The sequence below is a fragment of the Tupaia chinensis genome, unplaced genomic scaffold (assembly GCF_000334495.1).
Source record: "Tupaia chinensis unplaced genomic scaffold, TupChi_1.0 Scaffold144394_1, whole genome shotgun sequence".
NCBI classification, from domain to species: Eukaryota; Metazoa; Chordata; class Mammalia; order Scandentia; family Tupaiidae; genus Tupaia; species Tupaia belangeri.
Window position 1 is genome coordinate 60,292 of NW_006204254.1, and position 16,951 is coordinate 77,242.

The 16,951-nt window shown below is 36.8% G+C and overlaps 1 pseudogene; it reads left to right on the forward strand.

The window, feature by feature from the left end:
• The first annotated feature begins 4,408 nt into the window (after positions 1 to 4,408).
• Positions 4,409 to 5,051, forward strand: LOC102473273 (olfactory receptor 7A10-like; annotated as a pseudogene).
• Positions 5,052 to 16,951: the final 11,900 nt, after the last annotated feature.

The following is a 16,951-nucleotide window of genomic DNA, read 5'->3' on the forward strand; positions in this document are numbered from 1 at the left end:
CAGTTCTGTTTGAGTCTTTTGTAAAGTGTGTAATTCCTCTTTTAGATCTTGCAAGAATTTCCTCATCTCCTGGAACTCGTCAACTTCTTTCTCCTTTCTCTTTAGCAGTTCATTATCTCTCTTCTCTTCCATCTCTGTTAGCTTCGACATTATGAATGCTCTAAATTCCTTATCAGACATTTCCATGATTTTCACCGAACTGCTTGTGGATGAAGAAGAGTTACTCTTTTCCCTTGGAGGAGAGGTATTTTCTTGTTTTCCCATATTTCTTGTGATCCGGTGGTGATTTCTTGTCATCTAATGAATGGTGTGTTTCTTTCAAATTCTTGAAGTTCAGTCTGAATGTTCAGGAGCAAGCAGACAGAGGTGATCTAGAATCTCTTTGCTGTTCTGTTGTGATCACGCTAGCTTGTTTGTTGGAGGCTGACTTATCAGTAGAAAGTCTTCTTTTCTCTTGTGCCCTGCAATATCTAGTTCGCTGGAGCCATGTGGAACCTTTTTCTCAGCAATAAATCTTCTATATTCAACCACTTTCTATCAAATGTTAGGGTCTTGTTGGTTTTATGGCTTAATATTATTCCATTGACTATATGTGCCACACTTTTCCAATCCACTCATCTGTTCATGAACATATGGCATGATCCATGTCTTAGCAATTTTGAATAATGCTGCAATAACCATTGACGTGGAAGCACTTTTACGAACGAGCATTCTCCTGTCCTTTGGTTATTTTAAAATTTTTCTTATTTTATAATTTTTTTTTATACATTCAATCATTATACATCACTTAGCTTGTAAAGTGAATTTACCAAACATGAAAACACTTCACACTACTTCAGTTGAGTATAATATACATGTTATCATCAACAGGTAATAATCCGTTTCTGTTTCCCATAAATATCTTATGTCTCTGTATTTCTCGTTAATTTGTTTCCTTTATAGGTCATGTGTGCTTACCAGGGAAAGACAGATAAAGACAGAGAGAGGAAAAGTGAGAAATCACTTCCCAGAAGAATGATCATACCACCATCCCTTCTCCATTCTTCTCTTGGGAATTTGCGCATGTGCATACGAACCAGGTATGATTCTTAAGCTGCTAGATCCAGAGTTTGAAATGTGGTCAGCCATATGGGAACCTAGAGCCTGAATCACCACACCACTTGCTGGTCCCAGAAGTGCATTCTCCGTGAAGAATGAAGTCACATATTTGAAACTATTCATTGAAGAGGTAAATTTTTCATGTGTTTGAAGAGTCAAGTCATGTGTTTGAAACTATGAAATTTCTCCTTCATTCTCTTCTAAAGAGTCACTGAGGGCTAGATCTCAGATCCAAAACCCATTTTTCTGATTCTGTTAGTTTTTTTTCTTTCTTAATCCTCTTTTATTTTTTACTTGACATGTAAAATTGCATGTATTTATTGTATATAAGATGAAGTTTTGAAGTATATACACATTTTAGAACAACCAAATTCAGCTAATTAACAAATGTATTATATCACATGGTATTATTTTTGTGGTGAGTTAGTTTTTAATTAAACATAATTTCATAGACCTTTTTACCCTTTCTTTAAAGAGTCTCTAATATGTCGTACTTGGATAATTCCTTTTGTGAATTGTGGGGTTGTTGTCTTTGCTCATTGTTATCTTGGGAGTACAATCTGTAAGGTGTCCAGGCACTATCAATACATCAATCTATTCTGTATCAAAAATGTTAACTTTAGTTGGTTTATTACTTATGATGGGCATATAGGGATGTAACTGGGATTGATATGCTTCAGGGTCAGGAGAGTTTTCTTTTCATCATCATCTCTGAGGGCCACCTGAGATCATTAGATATTTTTTCCCTTTCTCATGCACATTTTCTTCTTCTTTTTTGGGGGTGAGTATTTACCATTGGATGTGTGTGATTGCCAGAGAGAGACAGAGAGAGAGAGAGAGAGATGGAGTGAAAGTGAGAAATCATGCCCCAGGAAGGATGGCCACTCTAAAATCCCGTATTCTCCATTCTCCTCTTGGGATTTTGGACATGCATTCACATGTACTCAGGGTTATTTTCAAGCTGCAAGGTCTAGGACTGGAACCAAGACTGGCCATGTGCCTTAACCACCATGAACCTACTGATTCTTTATTCTTTATTTTTATCTATTTTCTTAGAGATTTTGTCCTTAGTTTACTGAGCTTCCCTGAGAGAATGAAAGTGAGAGAGAGAGAGAGAGAGAGAGAGAGAGAGGGAGTGAGAAATGACTCCCCAAGATGGATAGCCACAGCAGAATCCCTTCTCCACCATTCTCCTCCCAGGATTTTGGGCACACGTGCACATGCACCCATTGTGAGTTTCTAGCCAGCAGGTTGTGGACTCAAACCATGGTCATCCATATTGGAGTACAGTGATGTAACCTCTATGTCATCTACTGGTCCCCTTTATTCTAATAAGCAGATATTTTTGTCTCTTTACAAAATATTATGCACTCTTTATGAGCTAAATGATGTATAGTGATTAAATGTTTAAAAACTATAAGAGTGATAAAAATAGATACAATAAAATAAAAACCAATGAATTGTGAAACAGTCATGTTAAAAGGAAGGTCCATGTTTCTTATCTATGAAAATCTTAGAAAATGGAATTTGGGCACCATTCCTACATCTTTTAGGAAAAAGATTATTTGGTGTTGAGGAATGGTCTGGAATTAATTCTTTTCCTAATCAACATGACTGAGGACTCTGGAGGTCATCGTTTGGTGTGTATCTTAGTGGGTATGTGTGTTAGAGGGTATTTGTGTTAGTGTATGTTAGTGTGTGTTATTGTGTGTGTGTATGTATTTGTGTTTTGTAGAACATGAGCAGACTTCAGAAAATGCTTACCTGATTTCTTAAATTTCAAATTGTAACTCTACCACTAGGACACCTGCTGGCCCCACAAATCGTGACTCTTACAACACAGATTTTGAGCATTTACCAACAGATAAAAATTAGGAGAGGTCTATTGTGATCTATAGAAGACTTTTGACATAAAATACTATGTAATTTCACTAACTAATATATGTGAAGTAGTCGAAATCATAGAAGTTATTGGGAAAGCTGGTGGCATGGTGTTTAAGGCTGCATGGCAGAATGTGCAGGTAAAGCCCAAGACCTGGTGTCTTGAAAAACATGCCAGACATGTGTACATGCATGCTCACATTATGACAGAAGAGGGGATAGAATGGCATGGCCATTCTCCCTGGCATGTGATTTCTCACTCTCCTTCACTCCCCCTCTCTCTGTCTGTCTGATGAGTGCATGTGCCCTATGACAAAAATGAAAAAAAAATGAATGGAAAAATCACATTACATTCCACAAATGTGTACAATGATTATGAATAAATAAGTTATGTATAAATATGTTATATGTAGAATACTTGCTATATAGGAACAAAATACTTGCTACATAGGAACAAAAAGTGAGATATGATGTCCTAAGTAAAGATGGCAACATAAAAACCAAAAGGAGATTGCTTTGGCAGACGAAGTCTTTTATGATTCCAGACAAATTTTATGATTGTCTTTTCTATATCAGTGAAGAATGTCTCTGATACTTTGGGATTAGGTTAACTATGTAGATAAATTTGGGTAGAATATACTATATGTAGTACTACTCAGCCATAAAAAAACAAGACCATGGCTTTTGACAGAAAGTGGGTGAATATGGAAGATTTACTGCTGAGTAAAGCAATCCAGGCTATGAAGGAGAGACATCATATGTCTCCACTTAATTTATACCGAGTATCTGCACTCTATGACCGAAACCGAATGACTAAAGAATGTAGAAACATAGCAAATGCTTGGGAAGACCAAATATAGTGTGGGAAGATGGTGGGTGGAGTAGAGTCTGAGAAAGGACATTAAGGAGAAAAACAGAAAGGCAAAGCATTTATGGGACGAAGAAATGGGTTATTATTTGTTGAAGATAACTTTATAATATTGTCAACTGGACTGGTGACAAATGTACACATGTTGAAATATTCACTTTGCAAGCTAAATATAGTGATTGAATGTAGAAAATAAATTGAAATGATAAAAAATTAAAAAGGCACAACCTAAAGGGTATTAAATCCATATAAAAATATAAAACAATAACTTTGTGTCTTAAAAAAGACCAATTATGGCATTTCAACTATGCGAATAATACCTGTTAATGGGAAATGAACAGTCTTATTTTTTCTCTTTTAAAGGAGTCACCATGGAAAGAGGACATGATACACAAATTTCAGAATTTCTTCTTCTGGGGCTTTCAGAGAAACCAGAAATGCAGCCCCTCATATTTGGGCTTTTCCTCTCCATGTACCTGATCACTGTGTGTGGAAACCTGCTCATCATCCTGGCCACCATCTCAGACTCCCACCTGCATACCTCCATGTACTTCTTCCTCTCTAAACTGTCCTTTAGACATCTGTCTCACCTCCACCACCATCCCAAAGATACTGGTGAACATCCAGACACAGAGCAAGGCCATCATCTATGCAGGCTGCATCACTCAGATGTTCTTTATAACACTCTTTGCAGGGGTAGATGACTTTCTCCTGACAGTGATGGCCTATGACTGGTATGTGGCCATCTGTCACCCCCTGCACTACATGGTCATCATGAATCCATGGCTCTGTGTAAAGCTGGTTCGGGCATCCTGGATCATGAGTGTCCTGCATTCCTTGTTACATAGCTTATTGGCATTACAGTTGTCCTTCTCTACATGTGTGGAAATCCCCCACTTTTTCCATGAACTGAATCAGGTAGTCCACCTTGCCTGCTCTGACACCTTTCCTAATGACTTGGAGACCTATTTTGCAGCTGTACTTCTGGCTGGTGGTCCCCTCACTGGGATCCTTTACTCACTCTAAGATAATTTCCTTCATACATGCAATCTCATCAGCTCAGGGGAAGTACAAAGCATTTTCCACCTGCGCCTCTCACCTCTCCGTTGACTCCTTATTTTATTGTACAATCCTTAGTCCTGGTGTTACCCACAGCTCACACTCAAGTGCAGCAGCCTCAGTGATGTACACTGTGGTCACCCCCATGCTGAACCCCTTCATCTACAGTCTGAGGAATAAAGACATAAAGAGAGTACTGAAAATAGTTTTTTGAGGAAAATTGTGAAAAGATCATTGGTCTGGAGCTGAAATAATGCCCATGATTGCAGAGTTTAAAGCCTTGGAGCCAACAGTTGTGATCCTCTGATCAGATTGTGAAAGAACATGTCTACACTTTTAGGTAACACTGTATTTAGCTTTCTACACTCTCTTATATCCAGCCATTTTTTTCTTTAATATCTTTCTGTTTTTCCAATGTTATTATTTCTAGCCCTGTGTCAGAAATACTTTAAAAGTGGGGAACCAGCAGTTAGCGTAATGGCTATGTCGCTGGACTCCCACATAGTCGACCGCGGTTCGTGTCCCGGACCCGGTGGCTTAAAACTCACGCCGGGCGCGTGTGCGTGTGTGCCCAAGATCCCGAGAGGAGAATGGAGGAGAAGGGATTGCGGCATGATCATCCCCCCTGGGGGGTGATTTCTCGCTTTCTGTCTCTATGTCTCTCTCTGTCTGGCGAGCGCACACGCCCTACAGTGAAAATCTCTCCAAAAAAAAAAAAAAGAAATACTTTAAAAGTATCATTATCTTATAAAATGATATGAAACTCTTTTAAAATTTTTATTAATTATTTAATTTTATTGTTATTATTTGATTTGATCTGAGAGATGGAGTGAGAGAGAGAAGGAAAGTAAGAAAGCATGCCACTAGTTTCGAGAGTCAAATTATATTTGGCTATATGGGAGTCTGGTTCATTAATCACCATGCCACCTGCTGTTCCCCAAATGCAACTCTTACTAATAATGTATTCTCATATGATGTATATAATTCTGAGCAACTTTTGTATAATGGTAGTAAAGTAATTTTTGGATTGTATTTTGCCTGTGGAAAAAGATGACAACAAGAAAAAAGCAACTAGAAAAGAAACAAAAAACCCAACACAATATTTTTGACAACTAATGCCATTAATGCAATTTAGAATATAGACAAATCTGAAACTGCAGATTTTCATGTAGGTGTATGTCCTTGCTTTCGGTATCTCAATCTGAAATACAAACTTTAATATATTAGTGTGTTTTATTCAACTCAGAGATCACATTGTCTACTGTAATCACTGCCAAAATATTTATTTATTTATATTTATTATTATTATTATTATTATTTTGAGAGGGTTTTGCTAAGGGGCATGAGTACTTCCTAGAAAGAGAGAAACAGAAAGACAGAAAGCAAGAAATCAGCTTCCTTGTGGTGATGGCCATGCCGCAATCCCTTCTTCTCCATTTTCCTCTCAGAATCTTGGGCTTGTATGCACATGCACTCGGCATGAGTTTAAGCCACTGAGTCCGGGACTCGAACTGCGGTTGACTACATGGTAGTCCAGTGACATAGCCGTTATGCCAACTGCTGTTCCCTTATTATTATTTTATCTCTGTCAAAATTTGATGATCAGGGCCAGACTCAGTGTTGCAGCCATAGCATACCAGAGTACAGAGCTAGAAGTCACATGAGGTCTCTAGTTCAAGTCCTGAGTCTAATTAGCCTGAGAGTCACTGGATGCATGTGTGGCCAGGATCTGGAGGATGGAGGACTGAAGGAAGGGAGTCTCAGCACACGTGCATGCACCCAGCATGAGTTTAAGCGACCGGGTCTGGAACTTGAACCATGGTTGGTTACATGGGAGTCCAGTGACATAGCCATTACGCCAACTGCAGGTCCCTATAATGCTCTTCTTTGTCTCTTTATGGCTTTTGTCTTAATGCCTATTTTGTCTGAAATCAGTATAGCGACTCCCTCCATTTGCATGGAATACCTTTTTCTAGTCCTTCACTTTTTGTCTATGTGTGTCTTTATCCATGAAATGTGTTTATTGTAGGCAGCAGATGTAGGGGTTTTGATTTTTAATTTATTCAACCAGTCTGTGTCTCTTGATTGGAGAATTTAATCCATTAACATTCAATGTTATCAATATAACCAGACTTGTCCTACCATTAAGTTGGACAGCTCTTATTGCTGTCTGTCTTTAGCTTTCTTTGTATATTATTCCTTTCAGAATATCTTGAGAAGCTGGTCTGGAGTTGGTAAATTCTTTCAGGTATTGTTTATCTGAGAATGATTTTATCTTCTTTTCCCATATGAAGAATAATCTTTCTGGGTATAGTATTCTTGGTCAAAATTGTTTTTCATTTAAAACTTTGAATATATTTCCCTATTTTTTCCTTGCTTGCATTGTATCTAATGAGAGGTCTGGTTTTATTTTAGCCTTATGAGATATCCTTTGTAGGTGACTTGATGTTTCTCTTTTGCCAATCTTAGTATCTTGTCTTTATCTTTTTTTTTCTTTTTTTTGGCAATGTAGTTATGACGTGCCTTGGAGAGGATCTTCTTGGATTGATGCTATTTGGGATGCTTTGTATTTCTTGGCTCTGAATGTTTGAGTGCCTCTCCGGATTTAAAATGTTTTCTTCTAGGATTTCATGGAATAGATTATCAATGCCCTTATTAGTTTTTTAACCTTCTGAGATAACAATTATTTAGATGTTTGGGTATTTCATGGTATCTAATATTTCTTGTATATTATCCTCAGTTTTCTTGACTGTTCTCTCAGGGTGTTTTATTATTTTTTCTAGGTCATTAGTTTTTTCTTCTACTTCCAAGATTTGATCTTTTTCATGGTCTATCCTGCTTTAAATACTTTAGAGAGAGGTTTTTGATTTCCTGTATTACATCATTCATATCTAATAGTTCTGTTTGATCCTTTTTTATGGTGATCAATTCTTCTTTCATATTGCGGAAGAACTTCCTCATCACAATGTTCAGATGTTTAGCTACTATACACCTAGTCTTCTTTAGGCAGTGGGTAAGGGCTGAGGAGTAAAATAGAAAAGTAAGATAAAAGAAAAATGAAGTAGGAAACAGAAATAGAAATAAAAAGTGATGGAAAAAGAAGAAAAGAACTACAACGAAAAGGGGAGAAAAAATATGTCACAGAAAATAAAACAGGGTTAAAAATAAAAACTGCATGGTACACAGCAGAGACAGAGATGGAGATGCCTGGATGGATTCTGGCCTAGGTGAGAAAAATATTGCAAGGGACAGAGAACAAGAGGGAAAGAGAAACTTTGCTGACCTGACTAGTACTTAGTACTTAAGTATGAAAGTGGGGGGGGTGCCCTGGGTTGGGGGACTTCACAGCCATGAAGCTGGACTCAGCAGGGACAGCAGAGGCAGAGATGGAGATGCCTGTGTCGATTCTGTACTAGTTGATTGAAAAAGAGACAAATTAGCAAGAGAAAGACACAAGGAAGGGAATAGAAAACAGTTTTCTTAAAAAGAGGGGAAAAAAATTGGATGAGACAGAAAAGAACAATAGGAAAAGAAAGACATTGCCTACTTAACTAGCACTGGGATCTGGAGGAGGAGTGCCATGGCTTGGGAGACTTCACAGCCATGAAGCTGGACCCAGAAGGGACAGCAGAGGCAGAGATGGAGATGCCTAGATGGATTCTGGCTAGAACTGGGGTCTTGAGGTGCCTAAAATAACTTTTTTGGGTTGTATTCTACTTATGTAAAAAAGGAATGACAAGAAAAATACAACTAGAAAACAAAAAAAATTACCTTTGGCAATTGATGTCATTAATGTTATTTAGAGTATAAACAAATATGAAAGTGCAGATTTTCATATATGTGTATGTCCTTGCTTCCAGTATTTCTGTCAGAAATGTAGACTTTCATATATTAGTGTTTTTGATTACTGTAATTTGCTCATTAGAATCCTGTTCTGTTATTCAGCTCAGAGTTCACATTGCCTATTGTAGTCACTGTCAAAAATTCATGATCAGGTCCAGACTCATTTTTGCAGCTATAGCATACAATACAACAGAGCTGGAAGCCACCTGAGGGATTCTGGTTCAAGTCTTGTGTCCAGTTAATCTGAAATCTTCCTAATTGGCTGTGTGGCCAGGATTTAGAGTATTGGAGGAATAAAGGATGGGAATCTCAGCATGCCAACATCTCGGTAGAGGGTATTTCTCTCTATATATGTCTGTCTCCCTTTGGCTCTCTCTTTATCTCTCTCCTTATGTTCTGAAAAATATTTTATTATGAATTAAAAAAAATTATCAGCTACCTGAGTCAAAATGCCATGTGTATGGAAAGGAAAATTTAAACAAATAGTTGAGCCAATATGGCCTTAGAGTCAGATAGCCTTAAATATGATGGAGTGAACATTTCTATCATACCTTGTATTAACTATGATTGTTTTTCTTGTTCATCCTGTTCATCTACTTGTTGAAGTATGGAAAATTGTTGTCCATGTGGAAGGGTGTTAATTCACTGATTTGTGTGTTTTATGCTGTTTCATTAAATATCTTCCTGTTTCTCTTTGTGTACTTCAGTGCTGGCTGTAATTGCAAGTCCTTGGAGTGCTTAAAATGAATGATCACCCCCATCCCACTTTTAAATTTTACCACAACTGCTGAAGGGACAATGAATAAACAAATATCATTATCATAAAATAGATGTTTCCTTTGTGCCCAAGATTATCTTGGCAATTTGTGATCAAAGGCTGACTGAATGTATTGAATTCCTGTCATAGTTGTTTGATTTAGGGTCACTAGTTTCCTGTAAAAACATTGATGTCCTTTTAATTTAACCTGGTTACCTTTAAGAAAACATTAATGCGGTCACTTTTCTTGTATAATTTATTGATTTTTTATTAATTTATTTTCATTTCATTTTCTTCCATACATTCAATCACATTATTATTTGTCTTACAAAATGGATATTTCAACAGGTGAACACCTCTCCGCAGTATTATTTTTTTTTAGTTTTGCTATACATTGAGTGCACTCAACAGAGAGAAAAAGAAAGAAAGGGAAAATGAGAAATCTCTCCCTATGTGGGATGGTCACCCTGTATTCTCTCCCCCTCCAGTCTCCTACGAATTTTGGACAAACTCTCAGACATGACCAGTATGATTTTCAAGCTGCCAAGTCCAGGACTCAAAGGATGCAATTAGCCATGTTAAATCTATCACCTTTACTTCTACACCACCTGCTGACCCATGCCATTTAAATTTTAACTCATGGTTGGCGAAGTGTGCTAATGACCTCTGGAGGCAGGAGAGTTCACAAATTATGTGGAAGAAAGGTAAATTAATCACACTTTCATCTTGGTCTCTCGAGAGCAGCAAATCAGGAAAATGTCCTTTTTCTTCCAGACCAGGGTCCATGAGGGAATTCAGGCACTAGGAGGTTGTATTTATAAGGAGGAAATGTACTTAATGAATGGATATAAGGAGCTCTAACTATTTCATCATTGATCCTCAAGGAGTACAGCCTTGGGCTGGACAAGACATAGTTGATGTTTTCTGAGTCTCCAGTCTGACCAGGGGACCATGCTTAATTCATTGTGTCTTGTCTGGAGAAAAATCTTCAATCTCCATCATAAACTACCCAAGGCAAAATTTACCCTTCCACAAGAAGACTGTTCTCTCTGAGATCCCACACAGGTGAGTATGGGAAAGTGGTAGGTACTGCAGGAATAGTTTAGCAAGATTTGATGCCATGGGCCTGTACTTGAGGTCACCTGAGAGCCAAACAAGCCTAGAAAAAACCACAAGATTAATGCATTTGGTTACTTGTCTGGCCAAGTTATTTCTCAGTAATTTATTTAATACATCAACAAGTCATGTGTCTGTCAGACTTAGCAATGTAAGCATCATTGTGGAAATTTAAGATGGGAATAGACATCCAGTTGGATCAGGGTGAAGACTGAATGGTAGAAATAAATTATTTCAGTTAAAATAAAGTGTCCACAAAATTGTGCAGGTAAAGAAGTAGGAAAAATAAAATCAGAGTTGTGATGTGACATGCAATGACTTTCAGATCTCTTAAGGAATTTTTGAATTGAGTGTGTTTGTGCATATTTCTGTAGATTTTGAAGGATCCTGATGAATGGATCACTTACAATTCATACCATATGACAGTATTTTATGAGACTTACATTTCACAATTTCTCCTTTCACAGTGGGAATTCACAGAAAAAAATTTATTCAAAGGTCAAAATGGGAATATCAAAGGGCTTTTTATTTACAACTATTATCTTCCTCGTGAGGATGAATATCTGTTTTCTTTTTACTTTATTGCAAAGTATGCTTGTTTTTATGTTCTAGTCTGAGTATTATTTCATCTTTTGATTTTTTTCCTTTTAAATAACATATTTATGTTTTTAAATCAAATTATTAGAATGCCATTGTACCATTTTACATATAGATATATATTGGGTGAATGTGAAAAGTTAACGGATTTTGTGTTATCAAATATAATAGTCAATCCTATTGTGTACACACTCACTTCTCCCAAATTTTTAGTAAGTTAGAAAAATTCCTCTTCATCAGTAGTAGAAACGACTCACCTTTTAAAAAAATATTATTTTAAATTTTTATTTATTATCATTATTCTTCTGTTTTTGACCAGAGAGAGACAGACCGAGAGAAAGGGAGAGTGAGAAAGCAAGCCACCAGGTCCAGGACTTGAACCGTGGTTGGCCATGTGGGAGTCCAGCTTCTTAACCATCACACCACCTGCCAGCCCCACAATTCACCTTTTATACATATTTCCATCTTATTTCACATTTATTTTTCCTTATTGTAAGCTTTTGCCTGTTATAATTAGTTCCTTTTTCTAATTGAATTTTTGAATTCCATTTTCTAAGATGAAAAATAGCTTTATATATTTATGGGGTACAATGTGATGCTATAATATATATATACATGCACACAATATGCAATGATTAAACTATTGAAAAGTACAATAATTATGTTCATTAACATACCTATCCTTTCATATACTGATTATTTCTTCATGGTAAGAATTTTTCAAATCTCCTATTTTAGAACCCACAGTTGACATCTTGATTAAAGTACTGGACTCCCACATGGCCAAGTGTGATTGAATCCTTGACCTGGTGGCTTGCTTTTTCACTTTCTCTCTCTCTTTCAGTTTGTAATTCTGTTGAGTGCACATAACCTAAAGCAAATTAAAAACAATCATAATAAATAAAACTAAATAATTAATTCTAAAACCATTGATCCTGGTGAGACGGTGAGGCTAGGTAAGTTTATGCACCACTTCTACATTCCTGAAGACATTGTGAGCCTAGTTAGGAAAATTGACATGAATTAAATGAAATCAAGAAAGTGACAGTTCCACATATTAAATGAATACATGCAGGGAGCGTTCATTTCATTTGACAATGTTTTTTAAAAAAATAATAAGGGGGGCTGACTTCACAAGCTAAGGGCTGTATAGTGATTGCATATAAAAAATATATTAAAAAAAGATGATGGAGGTTGTTCTGAAAGAGTAGATGTTCCTGAGAAGGAAGGAATTTAAAAATTTTTAATTTAATTTGATTTATTTATTTTTTTCAGAGGTTTTTACTATAGGGCGTATGTGCTCTCCAGAAAGACAGAAAAAGACAGAGAGAAAGTGAGAAATCACCCCCCCCAAGGTGGATTGCCATGCCACAATCCCTTCTCCTCCATTCTCCTCTCAAGATCATAGCCATTATGCCATTTTTATATTTTAAAAAATTCCAAGCATATCAATGACAGAGACTACAAGCAGAGGGAAGCACACATTATGTAAAAGTGAGTACTGAAGCTCTGCAGTGTTGTGAAGTTTAAAGTGAAGTACAGTTTTGGGAGATCGATGTGGGTGGAGTGGGAAGTGTAGAGGTAAGAGGTGTTTTGCTCTTTATTTTGTCTTAATATTTTTTAATTAAAATTTATTATTATTATTATTATTATTCTTTTAAACATTTGAATCTATACATAATTTGGCTTGTACAGAGAATTTACCCAAAATAAAATACATCTCAGACCTGTCCAGTTGAGAATACACATTATCATCAACAGGTAATAAATCATTTTTGTGTCCCAGATATCTTGCCTCTCTATTTTTTTCTCCCTGATTTCCTTTCCTAAACTGTTACCTTCTCCTACCCTTCTTCTGCACCATCTCTAGCACCCATAATTATTTTCACTGCTTTTATGTCCTCTAGTCTTTCAATCTCTACTACAGAGTGCAGATAGTGTAGACATATAATTTCTCTCATAGCCTGGATTGCTTCACTCACCATTAAATCTCCCATATTCTACCCCTTTCTATCATATGCTAGGATCTTCTTGTTTTATGGCTAAGTATTATTTAATTGAGTATATGTGCCAAACTTTTCCAGTCCATTCATCTGTTTGTGAATATTTGGGTTGTTCCATATCTTAGCAACTGTGAATAATCCACAATATCATGGATGCGCAAGTGCTTTTCTGACTGAGCATTCTCCCATCCTTTAGTTATTTTTAATTTTTTTCTTAGTTTTTAAAATATATTTTATACATTCAATCATTATACATCACATAGCTTGTAAAGTGACTTTACCAAACATGAAAACACTTCATACCAATCATGTTGAGTATATTATATACATTATCATTAAGAGATAATAATACATTTCTGATTCTCATAAAAGTCTTACTTTTCTATTTCTCTCTTTAATTTGTTTCCTCCATAGATCACACATGCTTTCCAGAGAAAGAGACAAAGACAGAGAAAGGGAAAGTGAGAAGTCACTTCCCAGAAGAATGACCACATTACAATCCCTTCTCCATACACCTCTTGAGATTTTGAGCGTGTGCATACAGAACCGGTATGATTGTTAAGCTGCTAGGTCCACAGATTGAACTCTGGTCAGCCATGTAGGATTCCATTGTCTGAATAACCACACAACCTGCTGGTCTCAGAAGTACATTCTTCCTGGAGAATGGAGTCATGTGTTTGAAGATATCCATTGAAGAGGAGAGATTTTCATGGAGAGTCAAGTCATTTGTTTCAAGGTATGAAATTTCTACTTCATTCTCCTCTGAGGAGTCACTGAAGGCTACATCTGAGATGGAAAACCCAGTTTTCTGATTCCATTAGTTTTTAATTCAATACAACTCCATAGAATTTTGTCCTTTCTTTAACGATCCTCTATTATGTTGTATTTTGAATATTTCCTTTTGTGATTTGTGAGTTTATTGTCTTTGCTCATTGTTCTCTTGAGAAGTTCCTTCTGTAAGGTGTCCAGACATCATCAATACATCACTCTATTCTGTATCAAAAATGTTAATATTTTAGCTGCTTTATCACTTATGTTGAGCATACAGGGATGTAACTGGGTATGGCATGCTTCAGGACCAAGGGAGTTTTCTCTTCATCACCATCTCTCAGAGCCACCTGATATTAGATCTTTTTCCCTTCATCATAAACATGCTCTACTTTTTTTTTTTGTCGGGAGCGGGGAGTTGATTCCCATAAGATGTGTGTGCACGCGGAAGAGTGAGAGAGAGAGAGAGATGGAGGGAAAGTGAGAAATCACTCCCCAGGGGTGATGGACAAACCACAATCCCTTCTTCTCTATTCTCCTCTTGGGATTTTGGACATGCATTCACACGTACACAGGGTGATTTTCAAGCTGCAAGGTTCAGGATTGGAACAATGCCTTAACCGCCATGCATATGCACCTGTTGTGAGTTTCAAGCCAGTGGGTTCAGGATTTGAATCACGATCATCCATATACAGTGATGTAACCACTATTCCATCTGGTATTTCCCTTCATTTTAATGATCATAAATTTTTGTCTCTTTAAAAACAAATTATGAACTCTTTATGAGCCAAATGATGTACAGTGATCAAAGGTTTTTAAAAAAGATAAGAATGATAAAAATAGAATAGAATAAAATAAAATAAAATAAAAACTAAGAAATTGTGAAACAGTCATGTTAAAATAAATATCCTTGTTTCTTGTCTATTGAAAGCTTAGCAATTGAACTTTTGGCACCATTTCTATAGCTTTTCAGGGAAAAGATGATTTGGTATTGCAGAATGGTCTTATATGCATTTCTTTTCCTAATCAGCATGGCTGAGGACTCTAGAGGTCATAGTTTGGTGTGTGTGTTATTTGTATGTTTGAGTGTGTCTGTTTATGTGTGTGTGTTGTAGAACATGAGTAGATTTTAGAACATTCTTAACTGAGCTCTTTTTTATTTTTTTGTTATTATTTTTTATTTTTATTATCGTCATAATCTTCTTTATATTACATTGGATTGCATATAACTTCACAGTGTATTACATTGCTTTTTCAGAAGGGAATGCCATGCATGTCAGTCAATACAGAGACATTAATCTCCCCACTTTAACATTCAATATCTTTTCTATGTTTTCCCCAATCATTATTATTATTATTCTAATTATTTTTTAAAACAGTCAATCACTATTTTAACTGAGCTCTTAAACTCCAAATTGTGACACTATCACTAAACCTGCTGGCACCCCAAATTGTGACTCTTATAATACAGACATTTGCATATTTACTAACAGATAAAAATTAGGAGAGATGTATTGTGATCCATGGAAGTCTTTTGAAATAAAATACTATGTAATTACAGTAACTAAGATATCTGAAGTAGTCAAAATCATAACATCAGACCACAGAATGGTGGTTGCCAGGGGATTAGTGAATAAAAGGTGTTGTTTATAATGTCTATAAATTTAGTTATTGGGAAAGCCAGTGACATGGTGGTTAAGGCTGCTGATTCCAACATGGCAAACCGCACAGGTCAAGTCCAAAAATTGATGCTTCTGAAAACATGCCAGGTATGTGTACATGTACACCCAACATCATGAAAGAAAAGGGAATTGTGGCATAGTCATTCTCTCTGTTAGGTGATTTCTCAATTTCCTTTGCTCTCTCTCTCTCTCTCTCTCTCTCTCTCTCTCTCTCTGTTTGTCTGGTACATGCCCTATGACAAAAATAAAAAATCAAAAACTATTTCAAAAATCACATTACATTCCATAAATGTATACAATAATTATTTGTGACAAAAATAAGGAAGCTAATCCTGTAGAATACATGATCTATTGGAACAAAGAAGTGAGATAGGAAGTCCTAAGTAGAGATGGCACTGTGAAAGCCTGGAGGGGATTAGATCCATTCAAAAATATAGACAATAACGTTGTGACTAAAAAAATACTAACTAGGACATTTCAACTATGTGAGTAATACCTGTTCGTGTAAAGTTATTCATCTTATTTTCCTCTTTTTGTGGAGTCACCAGGAAATGGAACCAGGAAATGATACACAAATTTCAGAATTTCTTCTCCTGGGACTTACAGAGGAATCAATATTGCAGCCCCTCATATTTGGGCTTTTCCTCTCCATGTACCTGATCACTGTGTGTGGAACCCTGCCACCATCTCAGACTCTCACCTGCACATCCCCATGTACTTCTTCCTGTCCATACTCTCCTTCATAGACATTTGCCTCACCTCCAACACTGTTCCAAAGATGCTTGTGAACATCCAGACACAGAGCAAGGTCATCACCTATGTAGGCTGAATCATCCATATTTTCTTTTCCCATTTCTCTATAGTGTTGTATGACTCCTTCCTGACAGTGTTGGCCTATGACCGTTACTTGGTCACCTGTTACCCACTGCACTACTCTGTCACTATAACTCCCCGGCTTTGTGTACAACTGTTTCTGGCATCCTGGATTATAGGTGCCCTGCATGCATTATTACAGAGCCTAATGGCATTGCGGTTGTCCTTCTGTACATGTGAAGAAATCCCCCACTTCTACTGTGATCTTAGTAAGCTGGTCCATCTTGCCTGCTCTGACACCTTTATTAATGACATGGTGATGGATTTTACATCTGTGCTGCTGGGTAGTGGTCCCCTCTCTGGGATTTTTCAATCTTACTGTAAGATCATTTCCTCCATTCGTGCAATCCCATCAGCTCAGGGGAAGCACAAAGCATTCTACACCTGTGCCTCTCACCTCTCAGTT